Source organism: Canis lupus, chromosome 1 (genome assembly GCF_003254725.2).
Source record: "Canis lupus dingo isolate Sandy chromosome 1, ASM325472v2, whole genome shotgun sequence".
Lineage (NCBI taxonomy): Eukaryota > Metazoa > Chordata > Mammalia > Carnivora > Canidae > Canis > Canis lupus.
Window position 1 is genome coordinate 102,925,447 of NC_064243.1, and position 22,130 is coordinate 102,947,576.

Genomic DNA, 22,130 nt, shown 5'->3' on the forward strand with positions numbered 1-22,130 from the left:
ACCCTCCTTCTATTATAAATATTTATTTTATTTATTTGACAGAGAAAGATAGAGTAGGGGGCGGGGCTGATGGAGAGGCAGAGGAAGAGGGAGAAAATTTCAAATAACTCACCTGTGAGCACAGCCACACAGAGCTCAACCTCATGACCCTGAGACCATGACCTGAGCTATAACGAAAAGTCGGACAATTAACTGACTCGGTCACCCAAGTGGCCCTCACTCTGAAGCCCTGAATCTCTTTGTCTTAGGGATGTGTGACCTGCTGACCCTTTCACCTTTGCCCCTATATTCTCCTTGAAAGTCAACTCCATTAACATCCTTCACCACACCATGAGATATGGAGACATAGATTTCAGGGACATGTCCATGCATACCAGCACCTGCCTGCTCTGGCTGCTCCTCTGTGAACCAGAGATGCAGAAATCAAATTCCACCACTCTGTGCTGATCCCAGGCACTGATGTTCACTCAGGTTTGGCTTCTGTTTCTCTTGTAGTCCGTCTCAATTCCAGAAAATTTCATTTCTCTTTCCTACAATTGGCTGTTGCCAAGAATTTCAGACATATTATAAATAGCATTTCTCAGCTTTCAGGGAACATGAGATGTCTCAAGAGGATGCATTACTGGATCATACTCAGTGTAGGGTCTGACACTTGGACCTCTCTTGTCCCAACCACAACCCTCTTAATCAGGTCGGGCAACTGACAATGATTGATCCTACTCCTGTTCCAGTCCCACCTACCCCAAAGCCAATCTGAGGAGTGGGGATCAGACAGCATGCTACAGGCCTGGTCACTCTGCTCAAGGTCACCTAGGCAGTGGACACTGGCATAAGATTTATTTATTTATTTATTTATTTATTTATTTATTTATTTATTTATGTATTTATTTTAAATAATAAATTTATTTTTTATTGGTGTTCAATTTGCCAACATACAGAATAACACCCAGTGCTCATCCCGTCAAGTGCCCCCCTCAGTGCCCATCACCCATTCATCCCCACCCCCTGCCCTCTCCCCCTTCCACCACCCCTAGTTCGTTTCCCAGAGTTAGGAGTCTTTATGTTCTGTCTCCCTTTCTGATATTTACTTTCTTCTCCCTTCCCTTCTATTCCCTTTCACTATTATTTATATTCCCCAAATGAATGAGAACATATAATGTTTGTCCTTCTCCAATTGACTTATTTCACTCAGCATAATACCCTCCAGTTCCATCCACGTTGAAGCAAATGGTGGGTATTTGTCATTTCTAATGGCTGCGTAATATTCCATTGCATACTTATTTATTTTATTTTGTTTTTTTTTTTTAAGATTTTATTTATTTATTCATGAGACACAGAGGCACAGACACAGGCAGAAGGAGAGGCAGGCTCCATACAGGGAGTCTGATGCGGGACTCCATCCCAGGTCTCCAGGATCACACCCTGGGCCAAAGGCGGCACTAAACCACTGAGCCATCTGGGCTGCCCAATTCTAACATTTGATGACAGCACAATGAATAACTAATTTGTGGTATATACATAAAATGGATCTGTCCACAGACTTGAGAATGAGCACTCTAGAACTACCTATAACAACACATCAGCTAAAAGAAGCCAGACAAAAAAATACATATGGCATAGTATTTATATGAGCATTAGCTTTGTTCCCCAAATCAGAGCATTAACCCACATATTATCTCCTGCATTTTGGAATTAAGACACCAGTGTAGGGAGGTCAGCTCTGTCCAGGACAACGGGCACTGATGAGCCGGGAGTTTTCACAGATGTGTTCTCATGAACCGGATGTGGATGATGTCACAGGAAAACAGAGACATCAGCAGAGGCTGTGACAGAAAGAAAGCCCACACCCAGAGGCCAGAAGAGGGGCTGGATTTCCTTCCCTATTTGCCTGCACTTCTCTTTTGGGCTCATTGCCACAGTGACCTCAACCCGTGCTGAGCAGAGATGTCACAAGTCTTTGCCCTCAGGAACCCATGTTCCCTGCAGAATCTCTGGGTCTGAGGAACTGTAATGGTGAGGACCCCAGGGATGTGCTGAGAATGAAGGAGACCCCATGGGGGAGGCTCTGGGAGGAAGGATATGTCCTGGTCTCCTCATTTGGTTAGGATTTCTCAGGAAACCTGAGTTCAATTTGCTGCCTCGAATGGACACCTCACTAGGGGCAGGGGAGGGGATGTTCCCCTTCCTTTAGGGATGCTGACAATGTCATCTTGACAGGCAGGACTGGCTTCCGACTGGCCACACTCTGTGTGTATCTTTGTCCTGTGAGCACCATGGTCCCACTATCTGAATAGCTTAGCCAGAGACAGAAGACACCATGACCCCCAACCTCACAGCCCTGCTCTGTCTAGGTGAAGTCTGAAGAGAGGGGGGATGCCCTAGTCTGGGAGGGGCCTGTCACATAGCCAGGCCCTGGTCTGTCAGAGACCCCAGGTTTAGGAGGCTCATGGGGAGGAGGTGTTCTGCTCAGGATTTGAGGCAAACCTCTCACAGGGACTCTCTTCCAGGCCTGACTGTGGACTCCAGGACCCGAGTGCAGGCAGGTGAGTCTGTCTCCAGGGGTCCCAGTCCCACTTCCTCACTGGGGACAGGGACCACCGATCAGGCAGGAGGCATGGAGATCAGCATCTCTGGGCTAACAGAGGGGGACTTCTAGGGGTTTGGGGCTGAGCTGGGAACTGGGGGTGGGGAGGATCTTGTGACACAGCCTCTGTTTCCTTCCAGGGACCTTCCCCAAACTCACCATCTGGGCTGAGCCATGATCTGTGATCCCCATGGGGACAGCTGTGACCCTCTGGTGTCAGGGGAGCCTGAAGGCCCAGGAGTACCTCCTGCATAAACAGGGACACTCAGGGACCTGGAACAGACAGAATCCACTGGAGCCCAAGGACAAGGCCAAGTTCTCCATCACACATTTCACACATGTATATGCAGGATGATATTACTGTGTATATCTCAGTGCCACTGGCTGGTCGGAGCCCAGTGACCAGCTGGAGCTGGTGATGACAGGTGCAAGCCTATTCAGGGCGTCCCCTCCTTTCCCCAGGCTCTTCCCTCAGGAAGGGGGTCTGCTCTCAGGGTGTCGCCCTCTCACAGCCCAGCCCTGGGGATCATGTGGGGGGATCTGAGCCCCATGTAACTCAGCCCCTTTCCCTCTCCTAGGATTCCATGGCAAACCCAGCCTCTCAGCCCAGCCCTATCATGCCCTCAGGAGGAAACATGACCCTCCAGGGTCCTGTTCACGGACAGTATTTGACAGATTCCTCCTGATGAAGGAAGTAGAAGGCCAGCCCTCCTGGACTTGGGACTCCCAGTAGGCCCCCATTGTGGGGGTCCAGGCCCTGTTCCCTGTGGGCCTCATAACCCTCAGCCTCACATGGATGTTCAGATGCTATGGTTATGACTGAAACACCCGCCAGGTGTGGTCACTGCCCAGTGACTCCCTGGAGCTACTGGTTTCGGGTGAGAAAGTCTGGTTTTTGTCCTATGTTTTGAAGTACCAGACAGGTTTCAGGGGCTCTATTCTCAGGTAAGCCCCAGATGTGCGGGTGGAGTGAGGGAACTACAGGGGCTCAGAGGTCAGAGACACAGAGGGTGAGGGACAGTGAGACCCAGGTTCAGGATGGGAGAAGGGAGGTTTTGGGGAGAATCAGCCCCTACAATCCATGGCTGGTCTTCTCCCAGGTGTGTCAGGGAAGCCCTCCCTCCTGACCCATCAGAGCCCTGTTGTGACCTCTGGACAGAGCCTGACTCTCCAATATCAGCTACAACAGACTCACTCTGTCCAAGGAGGGGGAACATGATCTTCAGCTTCATGGCCGGCAGACCCTGGCTAGGTTCTCTGGGCAGAGTTCATCCTGGACCCAGTGAGATCCTCCCATGGGGGCCAGTATACATGCTATGGTGGACACAACCTCTTCTCACAGTGGTCAGCCCACAGTGACCCCCTGGACATCCTGGTTGCAGGTGAGGGGCCAGAAGTGCAGGGAGGGCCCCAGAATCTCACTGGTCCTGACAGAGAACCCGACGAGGTGGTGGCCAAGACCCGGGTTATGAGGTCCCCAGGTAGGGAGGAGACAGAGAGAGAGAGAGGGGATGGGGATGGGAGAGACTCAGAGGACACAGACATCTCAGGTCAGGACAAGGCTAGATCACCACTCACTCATCCTTCCTCTCTCTAGGACAGTTCCCCTATACACCCTCCCTCTGGGTGCAGCCAGGACCTATGGTGGCCCCAGGAGAGAATGTGACCCTGCTATGTCAGTCACAGAGCTCTGTGCACACTTTCCTTCTGTCCAAGGAGGGGGCAGCTGATCACCCCCTGCATATTAGATCAAAGTACAAAGCTGGGCAGCACCAGGCTGAATTCTCCATGAGTCCTGTGACTTCAGCCCATGGGGGGCCTACAGGTGTTACAGCTCATCTAGTGCCTCCCTCTACAACTTGTCACACCCCAGTGACCCCCCTGGAGCTCCTGGTCTCAGGTGAGGAGCCCTGACTGTCCTGTCTGAGCTCCACCATCTCAGGACCCACATCTCAGGAAAGCCTGGGACAGTAACAAATATGGGGGTGTTGGGGGCTCCATAGAGGAGGGTCCAGCCCAGAAGAGGGTGGAAAGAGCCACAGCCTCCACCTGGGGCCCCCCATTCTGCAGTATCAGCAGAGGTAAGGAGTAGGGGGATGCATGAAGGGTGGGTGAGTGATGATGATTCTGAGTAGACACAGGCCTCCCACTCACCTCTTGCTGCCTCAATATCAGAGCCTGAACCATGGTGTCAGCCCCATGGACACTCCCCTAAAGAGAAGCCTCCCTGCCTGTGGGCACTTCTCTGCTGCCCCCTGGGCCCCCCATGCCCCTCGGTCCCCACCTGAGCCTGAGGAGGGGCCGTGCCTGGCTCACAGGAGTCTCTCCAGGGTTGCTGAACCCTGAATCCCTGTGAACTTGGTGTGCACTCTGCATTGTGTGTGGAAACTTGTCCAGCATCCCTGTGCCTGCTTCTCACACCATCTAGAGCAACCCCTGCACACATAATGACAGATGTGACTCATGTGACAGGGATGTCAGACTCAGAAACACTCATCCTTCTCCTGTGTCCATTGGGGTTAGATTAGATTCACATGATCCTTGTGGGGAAGACCACCTGGGAATTACCAAGTCTGAGCCCATTTCAAATGAGTCTGATTTATCTATCTCTCTATGAATCTATCTATCCACCTATCTTAAACTTTTGATAGCAAAAGTTTTTGCTATCAAAAAAAGTTTTTTGATAGTGCATTATTGATTTCTGGTATTAAACTCAGTGATTCTTCACTTATATGCACTTCAGAGCCTTTGAACTTTATTCATAACAGTGATGTCAATTCTTAGCTTGTCTGAAGAACTGCTCACCTACTTTAATACCATATTCTTAAGTTGTCTGAATAAAAGTTAGTATGTCTAAGAGAGCTCAGTCTGGGCATAGTTTATGTGCTGTGAACTCAGTCACACTCTCCCTTTTAACTATTTCTCATACGCTGCTAACTACTATCATAACCACGAACACATGGAATTTCACTTTCTCGTTTCTAAGATGTACACCTATATTTCTCACATCAAGGACAGAGTAAATCGTGCTCACATTTCACCTCAGGGACACAGGTTTATTTATACCCCAAACTTATTTTATTTCTAAGGAAAGTCTTTAAAAGTCCATAGTTATATCTACAACACCATTGATCTATGCATTCCAATTCATTTTACTGTTTCATTAGGCTTTTGTTAAAAATGTGCTCTTTTCCTGAAAGATGTACATCTCTTGAACAACTGTATTTTTTCTCCTTGGTTGATAACTATATGAGGCTCTTTACAAAGGCTTCCTGGTTTCAAGCACTTGGATGTTAATCCTACAGCATTACATATACAGTTCATTGTATTTTCTGATTTGTAGAAGCTAATATTACTTAGACTATTTGTATGAATCCTTATAATTAGGTTCGGTCCATATTTTGTTTTTCCTTTCCTTTTATTTTGTTTGCTAATTTTGATTTTCTGTTTTTTAATTTAAATTCAATTTGCCAGCATAATCCACATCGTTATTCTCAGATGTAGTTTTCATAATTCATCAGTTGCATATAACACCTAGTGCTCATCCCATCACATGCCCTCCTAATGCCCATCACCCAGTCACCCTATATCCCACCCTGTCCCCACTATCAACCCTGTTTGTTTCCCAGAGTTAAGGGTCTCTCATGGTTTGTCCTCCTCTCACACCCACACCTCCAGGACATTCTCCCTCTCTCCATGACATTTCCTTATTCACTGACCCTCTCAACCACCAATTCCCTTTCTGTTATTCCACCCCTAACTCTGCTGTCTGCAACGTCACCCTGTCAAATGTTACCTCGCATCATCCCCCTATTGGCGGTTTCTTTTGGTACAATGGCACCGTTTCTAAATCTCTCAATACCTCTGCCTCTCTCCTCTGTCTGCCTGACTCTCTGGTTCCACGATTAACTATCTATAGTCAAGCAGAAGTAGCTCTCCTCGCCAGCCCCCTGGAAAAGCAGAAACGAGTAATCTTTCTCCCACTAGTTATCAGGGTCTCCCTGGCCTCAACCCTGGTGGCCACGGGATTGGGGACAGGGGCCTTAATCCACTCTGTAGATTCCACCAGGGGCCTATCTGAAAGGCTTCAAATGGCCATCGAGGCCTCGGCAGAGTCTCTGGCTTCCCTACAATGCCAGATAACCTCATGGCCCAGATAGCTCTCCAGAACTGACGTGCCTTAGACCTCCTCACCACAGACAAGGGCGGAGCCTACATGTTTCTCAACGAAGAATGCTGTTACTAGATGTAATATCAATGAAACAGGTGTAATTGAGACCAATCTCCACACCCTAGCCAAAGTTCGTGAGTCTCTCCAAAACCGGTACCACTCCAGCAGCCCAACTACACCCCAATGGTGGCAGACCCCACTAACCACATGGCTCTTCCCCCTTCTAAGCCCACTCCTAATCATTGGCATATTATTAATGGTGGCCCCTTGCATTCTCCAATTCATCCAGAACAAATTCGCGAAATGTCTTGAGTATCTGCCAACCAACTCCTCCTACATCCCTACTCCTGTTTGCCCACTTCCGAGGGACCCCACGATGCCCCTTACTCAGCAGGAAGCAGCCAGATCTGAACTGACTCCCTATAACAACAAAAGGATCAGAATGTTGGGCCAGCGGGATCAAGGGGGATCAGGAGGCACCAACAAAATGGCAGTGGACCCCCACACCTTATTGCCCCCACCTCAGAACTTTCCCATCACCAGAAGACTGCTGGGGGACACATCATCAGGGGGAGACTGGACCTATGCAGGAAACCTGAACCATACTTTACCCACACCCCATAAGGGCATGGGCAGTTGTTGCCCCATGCCAATTTCAGCAGTAATATGCCTAATACCTATTATTCTGTACAGACATACAACCCCTTACCCTTCCCCCCTTAAAAAGCCCATTTGCACTGCCCTGGGCACAATTTCCCCAGCCCATGACTTCTCCGCTCTCTCCCTCCTCTGCGGGCCACAGAACTCGCCTGGAGCGCATCCCATTAAAAGCCTGATTAGACCAACTTTTGCCTGGCTTCTTTCATTTCATTACCATTTGGATTAAACCTGACACTATGGATCTATGACTATAGGTATTTCTAACTATATGAAGAATGAATTAATGCACATATCCTAGGATAAATAGGTATTGATTAAACTCCCGACTCTGAAGGAAGGATGCTGGTTGACACAGAGCGACAGGGACCCAGCCCCAGATATTGTCCCCTCTGTGCTCCGGACAGGAGCCCCTGACACCAGGTCTTCATCCAGGGATGCTGGGTCCTTGGATCCTGCATAAATGGGAACTCTCATCTAAAGGGATAGGAGCACATGAGGTCTTGTGCTGACTGAACAGAGAACATACAAGGACATGATGATTTCTGTGTTGTAAGGATATTTTCCTCTGTAACCCTGAGCACAGCCAGAATCTATCCAGACTGACTCAGAAGCAAAGTCTGAAATCAAGGAAAACAAGGAGGCTGAGGGAATCCACTGAGGAGAGCAGAAGAACCCCTCTAATGCAGAGAAAGGCTAGTTCAGGAACTGTAGAGAAATGACCTGATGACAAGTGGAGGGATATAGAACATAGAGCAGAGGGCAGGCTGGATGGGAGTCTCCAGCTGCTCACCATGTGCTTCCTTTCCCCCCAGGAGTAGCTGACACCGTGAGTCCACCCCACAACATGTCAGACTCCAACAGTGGTGAGTAAGATAAAGTCTCAATTATGCGACTGATGTGGAGGGTGAAGTCCTGTCAGGGGAGTGGGGGGTAAGTGTGTGTGTACCCTTGGAAGACATCCTATATCCCTTGATATCTGGGACAACCATGACCTCTGCAACCTCTCGTGTCCTCAGCCTCTGACTCCAATGATTACACAGTAGAGCATCTCATCTCCATGGATGTGGCTGCCTTCATCGTCATGGTCCTTGGCATTCTGCAACTAGAGGCTCAGCACAGCCAGAGAAGGAACCCAAGTGCAGCCAGGAGATAAACACAGGGAACAAACCCACCTTTCCTGCGGCAGAACTTTGGACATGAATGTAGTGTGCCCAGGGGGATCTGGAAGAGAGCATGAAGCTCCTGCTAGCTGAGCTCTCTGCTGAGAACACAGAGAGGGAAACATGGTTTAGAAGCCAGGAAGTGTCTGGGCTGTTCCCTGTCCAGGACTCATCTTCTATGATGTGTGATGCTGTCCCTCCTGCAATTGTTGGACGTTCTTGACTTCCCCCAGTCTTTCCTCATCCCTGTGACATGAGGGTATGTCCCACACAGCAGCTTTTGGTTCATACCTTCCTATAGCAGCATCTTCTGTTCCTATGCGTGGCATACATTTTCCTTTCCTTCCCATTTCCACATTCCCTGATGGGTGCTATTGACTTCCATCCCTGCAGCCCAAATAACAAAATCTGTCTTCAGAAGTAAATACTTGGGTGAATATTATGTCCACATTGGAAAAAAGAATCCAAAACCACTCCCTAAATCCTCTCTGGATTCATAGAACTCTTCTCTCCTCATCAGGTGATACCTGGAAGTTTTTCCAGAAATACCATCAGTTTGAGTGAATTCAGGGGCATTTGAAGTGATACCCTGGTAGTGAGCTTCTATACTGGCTCTAAGAATTCATCATTTTTAAACAGATATCATTCATGACATTTGCCTATTTCTTTGATGTAAACACTCCCGTCATGACCAACATCAACGTGTCAAGTGAAGGCACTGTGTGCCCAGGAGGGATGTCATGGATTCACCATCTTTCATGAGTGTGTTCCATCGGCTGGCACATCTCACCTGTGATCTCAACCTGTACTTGTGCTTCCTTCTATTTTAAATATTGTTTCCATTTGAGTGTAATGACACAGGTTCAGGGAAGTTGTGATGCTGAAAACATAGTACAACTACCTGAGTGGCAAGAAAATACAATGGCAATATTGATTGTTGGAAAAAAAACTATTGTGTACTTAGACCCACAATACATTACTGATAGGAGTATAAATTGCTCCAGTGAATAAGGGGAGTAGATCAAAATTGCCTGATTAAAAGAAGGGACACAGCTCTGGCCCATGACTCCATACCTAGAGGAAATAGTGTGCATTTGCATGGTGACCCTGTGTGAGGATCATGACAAGGAGCTCACTCAATGTAGACAAAACCAACAAATAAAATGACAATTAAAGAATGCTTTGTTATGTGTATATAATGGGATATTTTATGCCAGAAAAAAACACAAACTAAAACCAAAAGCCATCAAACAGATCAAATTGGGACATCCCAGTGGTAAAATAAAGGGAAATTTTAAGAACCATGAGTGTATATTTATTCCATCACATAGGCAAAGTTCAAAAATAGAACCATTTCCTGCTTACAGAGGTGAAGTTATATTTAAGCCTCAAAGTAAAGCAAGGAAAGAATCCCATGGCCTCCCTTAGATGGCAGACTGCAAAGTGATGTTGGGAGGATTTGTTCAGGATGGAAACCACCCTGTGGAGCCCTGGCAATGTTCTCAGTGATGCTCCTCTGTCCATGCAGGGTCCAAGTGTAGTTCCTGGTAAAGAACACATTAAAGGTTACAATAGGTTGTAACCTCCACCTATTCTGCAGATACCTTAGTGAGATGGGGCTGTAGGGGCTGGAACAAACAGTCTGCACTGGACCCTGAGTATCAACCCAAGTCGCCCTGGTGCTGACACAGCCCCTACCTCACATGTTGGCACTGAGGTCCCCCCAACATAGGATCACCATCTACCTGCTGAGACTCACCCAAGTCTCCTTAGACATTGAGCCACATCCCAGGGGAGAAGCTGGGTCTCTGAACAGACACTTCAGTGTCCGGGGTGTGTGATTAGGAAATAAAACTGGGTTCCTGCGTCTGGACCCATCAATCCCCAGGATCTAAACTGGGATGTAGGTCCTTAGTGCAGAGGTGAGGCTACTTCCGAGTTGAGGCACAGGCATCTCCGATTTTCTTTGTCAACATGGATGATCAGGACCATGACGGCAGGGACCCTTATTCTGACATCCTGCTATCTGTATTTGTTTGAATTCTAACATTCCCCATGTGTTCCTATGATCTACTTTCATCTTCCCTTTTTTCTTAATATTTCTTAAATTGAAACCAATAGGGGGGGGAGGAGCAAGATGGCGGAAGAGTAGGGTCCCCAAATCACCTGTCTCCACCAAACTACCTAGAAAACCTTCAAATTATCCTGAAAATCTATGAATTCGGCCTGAGATTTAAAGAGAGACCAGCTGGAATGCAACAGTGAGAAGAGTTCGCGCTTCTATCAAGGTAGGAAGACGGGGAAAAAGAAGTAAAGAAACAAAGGCCTCCAAGGGGGAGGGGCCCCGCGAGGAGCCGGGCTGAGGCCGGGGCGAGTGTCCCCAGGACAGGAGAGCCCCGTCCCGGAGGAGCAGGAGCTGCACCGACCTTCCCGGGCGGAAAGGGGCTCGCGGGGAGTTGGAGCAGGACCCAGGAGGGCGGGGATGCCCTCGGGCTCCCGGGGACAGTAACAGCAACTGCGCGCCCAGGAGAGTGCGCCGAGCTCCCTAAGGGCTGCAGCGCGCACGGCGGGACCCGGCGGGACCGGAGCAGCCAGGAGGGGCTCGGGCGGTGGCTCCGCGGAGGGGGTTGCGCGGCCCCGGGAGCAGCTCGGAGGGGCTCGGGCAGAGGAAGAGGCTCCGTGCGGAGGGGGCTGCGCGGTTCCAGGAGCAGCTCGGAGGGGCTCGGGCGGCGGCTCCGCGGAGGGGGCTGCGCGGCCCGGGAGCGCGAATCCAACAGCGCAGGCTCCGGAGCACAGGGCGCCGGGACACAGCCCAGGATCCGGCCTCCTCCGGGACAGGCAAAGACCGGGAGGGCCCAGGACAGCGAGGACGCTCCTGCCCCAGCTGAGCAGATCAGCGGCCCCGCCCCGGAGCCTCCAGGCCCTGCAGACGGAGAGCTCCGGAGCTAAATCCAGGTTTCCAGAGCTGCCCCGCCACTGGGGCTGTTCCTCCTGCGGCCTCACGGGGTAAACAACCCCCACCGAGCCCTGCACCAGGCAGGGGCACAGCAGCTCCCCCAACTGCTAACACCTGAAAATCAGCACAACAGGCCCCTCCCCCAGAAGATCAGCTAGACTGACAACTTCCAGGAGAAGCCAAGGGACCTAAAGAACACAGAATCAGAAGATACTCCCCGGTGGTTCTTTTTTTTTTTTTTGTTTGTTTTTGTTTTTGTTGTGTTTGGCTTTTTGATTTGTTTCCTTCCCCCACCCCCTTTTTTTCTCCTTTCTTTTTCTTTCTCTTTTTCTTCTTTTTTTTTTTCTCGTTTTTTTTTTCTTTTCTTCCCTTTTTTTTTCTCTTTCACTTTTCTTTCCTTCTTTCTCTCCTCTCTTTTTCTCTTTTTCCCAATACAATTTGCTTTTGGCCACTCTGCACTGAGCAAAATGACTAGAAGGAAAACCTCACCTCAAAAGAAAGAATCAGAAACAGTCCTCTCTCCCACAGAGTTACAAAATCTGGATTACAATTCAATGTCAGAAAGCCAATTCAGAAGCACTATTATACAGCTACTGGTGGCTCTAGAAAAAAGTATAAAGGACTCAAGAGACTTCATGACTGCAGAATTTAGAGCTAATCAGGCAGAAATTAAAAATCAATTGAATGAGATGCAATCCAAACTAGAAGTCCTAACGACGAGGGTTAACGAGGTGGAAGAACGAGTGAGTGACATAGAAGACAAGTTGATAGCAAAGAGGGAAACTGAGGAAAAAAGAGACAAACAATTAAAAGACCATGAAGATAGATTAAGGGAAATAAACGACAGCCTGAGGAAGAAAAACCTACGTTTAATTGGGGTTCCCGAGGGCGCCGAAAGGGACAGAGGGCCAGAATATGTATTTGAACAAATTCTAGCTGAAAACTTTCCTAATCTGGGAAGGGAAACAGGCATTCAGATCCAGGAAATAGAGAGATCCCCCCCTAAAATCAATAAAAACCGTTCAACACCTCGACATTTAATTGTGAAGCTTGCAAATTCCAAAGATAAGGAGAAGATCCTTAAAGCAGCAAGAGACAAGAAATCCCTGACTTTTATGGGGAGGAGTATTAGGGTAACAGCAGACCTCTCCACAGAGACCTGGCAGGCCAGAAAGGGCTGGCAGGATATATTCAGGGTCCTAAATGAGAAGAACATGCAACCAAGAATACTTTATCCAGCAAGGCTCTCATTCAAAATGGAAGGAGAGATAAAGAGCTTCCAAGACAGGCAGCAACTAAAAGAATATGTGACCTCCAAACCAGCTCTGCAAGAAATTTTAAGGGGGACTCTTAAAATTCCCCTTTAAGAAGAAGTTCAGTGGAACAGTCCACAAAAACAAAGACTAATAGATATCATGATGACACTAAACTCATATCTCTCAATAGTAACTCTGAATGTGAACGGGCTTAATGACCCCATCAAAAGGCGCAGGGTTTCAGACTGGATAAAAAAGCAGGACCCATCTATTTGCTGTCTACAAGAGACTCATTTTATTTTTTTTTTTCTTTTTTTTTTTTTTTTTTTTTTTTTTAAACATATTTTTTTAATTTTTATTTATTTATGATAGTCACAGAGAGAGAGAGAGAGAGAGAGAGAGAGAGAGGCAGAGACATAGGCAGAGGGAGAAGCAGGCTCCATGCACCAGGAGCCCGACGTGGGATTCGATCCCAGGTCTCCAGGATCGCGCCCTGGACCAAAGGCAGGCGCCAAACCGCTGCGCCACCCAGGAATCCCAAGAGACTCATTTTAGACAGAAGGACACCTACAGCCTGAAAATAAAAGGGTGGAGAACCATTTACCATTCGAATGGTCCTCAAAAGAAAGCAGGGGTAGCCATCCTTATATCAGATAAACTAAAATTTACCCCAAAGACTGTAGTGAGAGATGAAGAGGGACACTATATCATACTTAAAGGATCTATTCAACAAGAGGACTTAACAATCCTCAATATATATGCTCCGAATGTGGGAGCTGCCAAATATATAAATCAATTATTAACCAAAGTGAAGAAATACTTAGATAATAATACACTTATACTTGGTGACTTCAATCTAGCTCTTTCTATACTCGATAGGTCTTCTAAGCAAAACATCTCCAAAGAAACGAGAGCTTTAAATGATACACTGGACCAGATGGATTTCACAGATATCTACAGAACTTTACATCCAAACTCAACCGAATACACATTCTTCTCAAGCGCACATGGAACTTTCTCCAGAATAGACCACATATTGGGTCACAAATCGGGTCTGAACCGATACCAAAAGATTGGGATTGTCCCCTGCATATTCTCGGACCATAATGCCTTGAAATTAGAACTAAATCACAACAAGAAGTTTGGAAGGACCTCAAACACGTGGAGGTTAAGGACCATCCTGCTAAAAGATAAAAGGGTCAACCAGGAAATTAAGGAAGAATTAAAAAGATTCATGGAAACTAATGAGAATGAAGATACAACCGTTCAAAATCTTTGGGATGCAGCAAAAGCAGTCCTAAGGGGGAAATACATCGCAATACAAGCATCCATTCAAAAACTGGAAAGAACTCAAATACAAAAGCTAACCTTACACATAAAGGAGCTAGAGAAAAAACAGCAAATAGATCCTACACCCAAGAGAAGAAGGGAGTTAATAAAGATTCGAGCAGAACTCAACGAAATCGAGACCAGAAGAACTGTGGAACAGATCAACAGAACCAGGAGTTGGTTCTTTGAAAGAATTAATAAGATAGATAAACCATTAGCCAGCCTTATTAAAAAGAAGAGAGAGAAGACTCAAATTAATAAAATCATGAATGAGAAAGGAGAGATCACTACCAACACCAAGGAAATACAAACAATTTTAAAAACATATTATGAACAGCTATACGCCAATAAATTAAGCAATCTAGAAGAAATGGACGCATTCCTGGAAAGCCACAAACTACCAAAACTGGAACAGGAAGAAATAGAAAACCTGAACAGGCCAATAACCAGGGAGGAAATTGAAGCAGTCATCAAAAACCTCCCAAGACACAAGAGTCCAGGGCCAGATGGCTTCCCAGGAGAATTTTATCAAACGTTTAAAGAAGAAATCATACCTATTCTCCTAAAGCTGTTTGGAAAGATAGAAAGAGATGGAGTACTTCCAAATTCGTTCTATGAAGCCAGCATCACCTTAATTCCAAAGCCAGGCAAAGACCCCACCAAAAAGGAGAATTACAGACCAATATCCCTGATGAACATGGATGCAAAAATTCTCAACAAGATACTGGCCAATAGGATCCAACAGTACATTAAGAAAATTATTCACCATGACCAAGTAGGATTTATCCCTGGGACACAAGGCTGGTTCAACACCCGTAAAACAATCAATGTGATTCATCATATCAGCAAGAGAAAAACCAAGAACCATATGATCCTCTCATTGGATGCAGAGAAAGCATTTGACAAAATACAGCATCCATTCCTGATCAAAACTCTTCAGAGTGTAGGGATAGAGGGAACATTCCTCGACATCTTAAAAGCCATCTACGAAAAGCCCACAGCAAATATCATTCTCAATGGGGAAGCACTGGGAGCCTTTCCCCTAAGATCAGGAACAAGACAGGGATGTCCACTCTCACCACTGCTATTCAACATAGTACTGGAAGTCCTAGCCTCAGCAATCAGACAACAAAAAGACATTAAAGGCATTCAAATTGGCAAAGAAGAAGTCAAACTCTCCCTCTTCGCCGATGACATGATACTGTACATAGAAAACCCAAAAGACTCCACCCCAAAATTGCTAGAACTCATACAGCAATTCAGCAATGTGGCAGGATACAAAATCAATGCCCAGAAATCGGTGGCATTTCTATACACTAACAATGAGACTGAAAAAAGAGAAATTAAGGAGTCAATCCCATTCACAATTGCACCCAAAAGCATAAGATACCTAGGAATAAACCTAACCAAAGAGGTAAAGGATCTATACCCTAAAAACTACAGAACACTTCTGAAAGAAATTGAGGAAGACACAAAGAGATGGAGAAATATTCCATGCTCATGGACTGGAAGAATTAATGTTGTGAAAATGTCAATGCTACCCAGGACAATTTACATATTTAATGCAATACCTATCAAAATATCATGGACTTTCTTCAGACAGTTGGAACAAATCATCTTAAGATTTGTGTGGAATCAGAAAAGACCCCGAGAAATATCAGAAAGGGAGACAGAACGTAAAGACTGCTAACTCTGGGAAACGAACTAGGGGTGGTAGAAGGGGAGGAGGGCGGGGGGTGGGAGTGAATGGGTGACGGGCACTGGGTATTATTCTGTATGTTAGTAAATTGAACACCAATAAAAAAAAATAAAAAAAATAAAAAAAAAAAAAAAAAAAAAGAAAAGACTCCGAATAGCCAGGGGAGTTTTAAAAAAGAAAACCATATCTGGGGGCATCACAATGCCAGATTTCAGGTTGTACTACAAAGCTGTGGTCATCAAGACACTGTGGTACTGGCACAAAAACAGACACATAGATCAATGGAACAGAATAGAGAACCCAGAAGTGGACCCTGAACTTTATGGTCAACTAATATTCGATAAAGGAGGAAAGACTATCCATTGGAAGAAAGACAGTCTCTTCAATAAATGGTGCTGGGAAAATTGGACATCCACATGCAGAAAAATGAAACTAGACCACTCTCTTTCACCATACACAAAGATAAACTCAAAATGGATGAAAGATCTAAATGTGAGACAAGATTCCATCAAAACCCTAGAGGAGAACACAGGCAACAACCCTTTTGAACTCGGCCACAGTAACTTCTTGCAAGATACATCCACGAAGGCAAAAGAAACAAAAGCAAAAATGAACTATTGGGACTTCATCAAGATAAGAAGCTTTTGCAGAGCAAAGGATACAGTCAACAAAACTAAAAGACAACCTACAGAATGGGAGAAGATATTTGCAAATGACATATCAGACAATGGGCTAGTTTCCAAGATCTATAAAGAACTTATTAAACTCAACAGCAAAGAAACAAACAATCCAATCATGAAATGGGCAAAAGACATGAACAGAAATCCCACAGAGGAAGACATAGACATGGCCAACATGCACATGAGAAAATGCTCTGCATCACTTTCCATCAGGGAAATACAAATCAAAACCACAATGAGATACCACCTCACACTGGTGAGAATGGGGAAAATTAACAAGACAGGAAACAACAGGATGAGCACTGGGTGTTAAAGTATATGTTGGCAAATCGAACTCCAATAAAAATAATAATAATAAAAAAGACAGGAAACAGCAAATGTTGGGGAGGCTGTGGAGAAAGGGGAACCCTCTTGCACTGTTGGTGGGAATGTGAACTGGTGCAGCCACTCTGGAAATCTATGTGGAGGTTCCTCAAAGAGTTAAAGGTAGATCTGCCCTTCAACCCAGCAAATGCACTGCTGGGGATTTACCCCAAAGATACAGATGCAGTGACACCTGCACCCTAATATTTATAGCAGCAATGTCCACAATAGCCAAACTGTGGAAGGAGCCTCGGTGTCCATCGAAAGATGAATGGATAAAGAAGATATGGTATATGTATACAGTGGAATATTCCTCAGCCATTAGAAACGACAAATACCCACCATTTGCTTCGACATGGATGGAACTGGAGGGTATTATGCTGAGTGAAATAAGTCAATCAGAGAAGGACAAACATTATATGGTCTCATTCATTTGGGGAATATAAAAAATAGTGAAAGGAAATAAAGGGGAAAGGAGAAAAAATGAGTGGGAAATATCAGAAAGGGAGACAGAACATGAAAGACTCCTAACTCTGGGAAACGAACTAGGGGTGGTGGAAGGGGAGGTGGGCGGGGGGTGGGGGTGACTGGGTGATGGGCACTGAGGGGGGCACTTGACGGGATGAGCACTGGGTGTTGTTCTATATGTTGGCAAATTGAACACCAATAAAAAAATAAATTTAGAAAAAAAAAACAAAAAAAAAGAAGTAAAAAATATAAATTGAAAAAATCAAAATAGCAAAAACAAAAAAAGTAAATGAAAAAACAAAATATGAACCAAACCTAACTTTAAGCATTCATACAAATAGTCTAAGTAATTTTAGCTTCTACAATTCTGAAAATACGAATGAACAGTGCATATTATGCTGTTGGGTTAGCATCCAAATGTTTCAGGTTTTTTTTTCTTTTTTGTTTTTTGGGGTTTTTTTTTTTTTTTGTATTTTTTTATTGGAGTTCGATTTGCCAACATCTAGTTTAACACCCAGTGCTCATACATCAAGTGCCCCCGTCAGTGCCCGTCACCCAGTCACCCCATCCCCCGTCCACCTCCCCTTCCACTACCCATTGTTCTTTTCCCAGGGTTAGGAGTCTCTCATGTTTTGTCACCATTTCTGATTTTTCCCACTCTTTTTTTCTTCTTTACCCTACAATCCCTTTCACTATTTTTTATATTACATGCAGGAGCCTGATGTGGGACTGAATCCTGGGACTCCAGTATCACACTCTGGGCTAAAGGCAGATACTCAACCACTGAGCCACCCAGGCGTCCCTTGCATCCAAATGTTTGAAATAGGAAGTCTTTGTGAAGAGCCTCACATGGTTATAAATCAAAGAGAGAGAAAAAAAAAAAAGGTTGTCAAGAGACATACATCTTCCCAGAAAAGAACACATTTTTAATAAAACCTAATGAAACATGAAAATGGATTGAAATGGATAGATAAATGGTTTCACTTATATGGGGAATGTAAAAAAGGCGGTTTAGGGATCCCTGGGTGGTGCAGCGGTTTGGTGCCTGCCTTTGGCCCAGGGCGCGATCCTGAAGACCCAGGATCGAGTCCCATGTCAGGCTCCCTGCGTGGAGCCTGCTTCTCCCTCTGTCTATGTCTCTGCCTCTCTCTCTCTCTCTCTGTGTGACTATCACAAATAAATAAAATTAAAAAAAAAAAAAAAAAAAGGCGGTTTAGCGCTGCATTCAGCCCAGGTTGTGATCCTGGAGACCCGGGATGAGTCCCATGTCAGGCTCCCAGCATGGAGTCTGCTTCTCCCTCTGTCTGTGTCTCTGTCTCTGTCTCTCTTTCAAGAATAAATAAATATGGGATCCCTGGGTGGCGCAGCGGTTTGGCGCCTGCCTTTGGCCCAGGGCGCGATCCTGGAGACCCGGGATCGAATCCCACATCGGGCTTCCGGTGCATGGAGCCTGCTTCTCCCTCTGCCTATGTCTCTGCCTCTCTCTCTTTCTCTCTCTGTGACTATCATAAATAAATAAAAATTAAAAAAAAAGAATAAATAAATGAAATCTTTATTTAAAAAAAAGGAGATTTTTGATGAGCTTGCTTAAAAATAAAATAGTTTTTGGGTGTAAATCAAGCTGTTTCCCTGAGGTGAAGCATGAGGATATTTTCCTGTGTCCTTTGATGTTAAAAATAGGTGTGCATCTGGGAAATAAACAGAAATTTATGTGTGTTCATGGTTATGATAATATGTAGTAGCATATGAGAAACAGTTGAAAGGGAGAGTGTATAGTGAGTTCACAGCACATGAACTATGCCCAGCTGAGAGCTCTCTTAGGCATATTGACTCTTATTCAGACACAGCAAAAGCAGTCCTAAGGGGGAAATACATCGCAATACAAGCATCCATTCAAAAACTGGAAAGAACTCAAATACAAAAGCTAACCTTACACATAAAGGAGCTAGAGAAAAAACAGCAGATTGACCCCACACCCAGCAGAAGAAGAGAATTAATTAAAATTCGAGCAGAACTCAACGAAATCGAGACCAGAAGAACTGTGGAACAGATCAACAGAACCAGGAGTTGGTTCTTTGAAAGAATTAATAAGATAGATAAACCATTAGCCAGCCTTATTAAAAAGAAGAGATAGGAGACTCAAATTAATAAAATCATGAATGAGAAAGGAGAGATCACTACCAACACCAAGGAAATACAAACGATTTTAAAAACATATTATGAACAGCTATACGCCAATAAATTAGGCAATCTAGAAGAAATGGACGCATTCCTGGAAAGCCACAAACTACCAAAACTGGAACAGGAAGAAATAGAAAACCTGAACAGGCCAATAACCAGGGAGGAAATTGAAGCAGTCATCAAAAACCTCCCAAGACACAAAAGTCCAGGGCCAGATGGTTTTCCAGGGGAATTCTATCAAACGTTTAAAGAAGAAATCATACCTATTCTCCTAAAGCTGTTTGGAAAGATAGAAAGAGATGGAGTACTTCCAAATTCGTTCTATGAGGCCAGCATCACCTTAATTCCAAAACCAGACAAAGACCCCACCAAAAAGGAGAATCATAGACCAATATCCCTGATGAACATGGATGCAAAAATTCTCAACAAGATACTAGCCAATAGGATTCAACAGCACATTAAGAAAAGTATTCACCACGACCAAGTAGGATTTATCCCTGGGACACAAGGCTGGTTCAACACTCGTAAAACAATCAATGTGATTCATCATATCAGCAAGAGAAAAACCAAGAACCATATGATCCTCTCATTAGATGCAGAGAAAGCATTTGACAAAATACAGCATCCATTCCTGATCAAAACTCTTCAGAGTGTAGGGATAGAGGGAACTTTCCTCGACATCTTAAAAGCCATCTACGAAAAGCCCACAGCAAATATCATTCTCAATGGGGAAGCACTGGGAGCCTTTCCCCTAAGATCGGGAACAAGATAGGGATGTCCACTCTCACCACTGCTATTCAACATAGTATTGGAAGTCCCAGACACTTTTGAATATGCTTTTAAAGTAGGTGAAGCAGTTCTTCAGACAGGCTAAGAATTGACATCACTTTTATGAATAAAGTTAAAGGCTTTGAAGTTCACAGAAGTGATGAATCACTGAATTTTATACCAGAAGCAAATATAGCACTATCTGTATGTTAACCAACTAACACAGGAGGAGGATGAATGTTTCTGAATCTGGTGTCCCTGTCACATGAGTTACATCTGTCATCAGATGTGTGTGCAGGTGTCACTCTAGAAGGTGTGAGAAGCAGGCACAGGGATGCTGGACAAGCTTCCACACACAATGCAGAGTGCACACCAAGTTCACAGGGACTCAGGGTACAGCAACCCTGGAGACTCCCGTGAGCCAGGCACGGCCCATCCTCAGGCTCAGGTAGGCACCAAGGAGCATGGGGGCCCCAGGGGGCACAGGGGGCAGCAGAGCAGTGTACACAGGTGGGGAGGCTTCTCTCCAGGAGAGTGTCCTATGGGGCTACACCCACAGGTTAGGCTCTGATATAGAGGCAGCAGGAGAGGAGTGGGAGGTCTCTACCTATTCATGGTTGTCCTCACCTACCCACCCCTCAAGTAGCCCCCTACTCCTTACCTCTGTTGAGACTGCAGGATGGGGGACCCCAGGTGGAGGCTGTGGCTCGTTCCATCCTCTCTTGGGCTGGACCCTTCTCTGTGGAGCCCCCCAATGCCACTACATTTTTTACTGTCTCAGGCTTTCCTGAGATGTGGGACCTGAGCTGGTGGAGCTCAGACAGGACAGGGTCAGGGCTCCTCACCTGAGACTAGGAGCTCCAGGGGGTCACTGGAGTGTGACAAGAGGTAGGGGGAGGTGTTGGATGAGCCATAACACCTGTAGGTCCCTCTCTGGGCTGAAGTCACAGGACTCGGGGAGAATTCAGCCTGGTACTGCCCAGCGCATTACTTTAATGTAAGACACGGATGGGGGGTATCGGCTGCTCCCTCCTTGGACAAAAGGATAGTGTGCACAGAAATCCATGACTGACACAGCAGGGTCACATTCTCTCCTGGGGCCACTGAGGGTCCTGGCTGCATCCAGAGGGAGGGTATGTGAGGAGCTGTCCTAGAAAGAGGAAGGGTTGGTGTGGGGTGATCCAGCCCTTGATCTGACCTGAGTCTGTGTCCTCTGAGTCTCTCCCATCCCCATCCCCTGTCTCTCTCCCTAGTCTTGGTTGGCCATCACCTTCTAGGGTCCCCTATCAGGGACCTGTGCAGAATCTGGGGTTCTGCCTGCACCCATGGCCCCTAACCTGTGACCAGGATGACCTGAGGTTCACTGAGGGCTGACCACTGGGAGGAGAGGTGTGTCCACCATAGCATGTGTACCAGCCTCCATGGAGGGTGTCACAGGGCCCGGGGGGATATCTGCCCTAGAAAGCCCAGCCTGTGGCAGTCAGCCATGACACTGGAGAAGGTTCTGTGCCCCCCTCTTGGACAGAGTGAATCTGTCATAGCTGACATCGGAGAGACACTGGAGAGTCAGGTTCTGTCCAGAGGTCACAATAGGGCCCTGCTGGGTCAGCAGGTAGGGCTTTCGTGCTAAACCTGGGAGAAGACCAGCCCAGATTCCAAGGGCTGATTCTCCCCAAACTTCCCTTCTCCCATTCTGATTTCTGGGTCTCATGTTCCTCACCCTCTGTGTCTCTGACCTGTGAGCCCCCACGGTCCCCTCATCCTATCCTCTCATCTGTGGGTCCCCTGGGAGCAAGACCCCAGTAACCTGTCTAGTTCCTGAAACCATGGATGGGACAAAAAACAGCTGCTGATC

The 22,130-nt window shown here is 46.2% G+C and overlaps 2 pseudogenes; one reads left to right on the forward strand and one right to left on the reverse strand.

The window, feature by feature from the left end:
- The first annotated feature begins 2,054 nt into the window (after window positions 1–2,054).
- On the forward strand, window positions 2,055–10,347 carry LOC112643677 (leukocyte immunoglobulin-like receptor subfamily A member 6; annotated as a pseudogene).
- Window positions 10,348–21,037: 10,690 nt separating this feature from the next.
- Window positions 21,038–21,986, reverse strand: LOC112643679 (leukocyte immunoglobulin-like receptor subfamily A member 4; annotated as a pseudogene).
- Window positions 21,987–22,130: the final 144 nt, after the last annotated feature.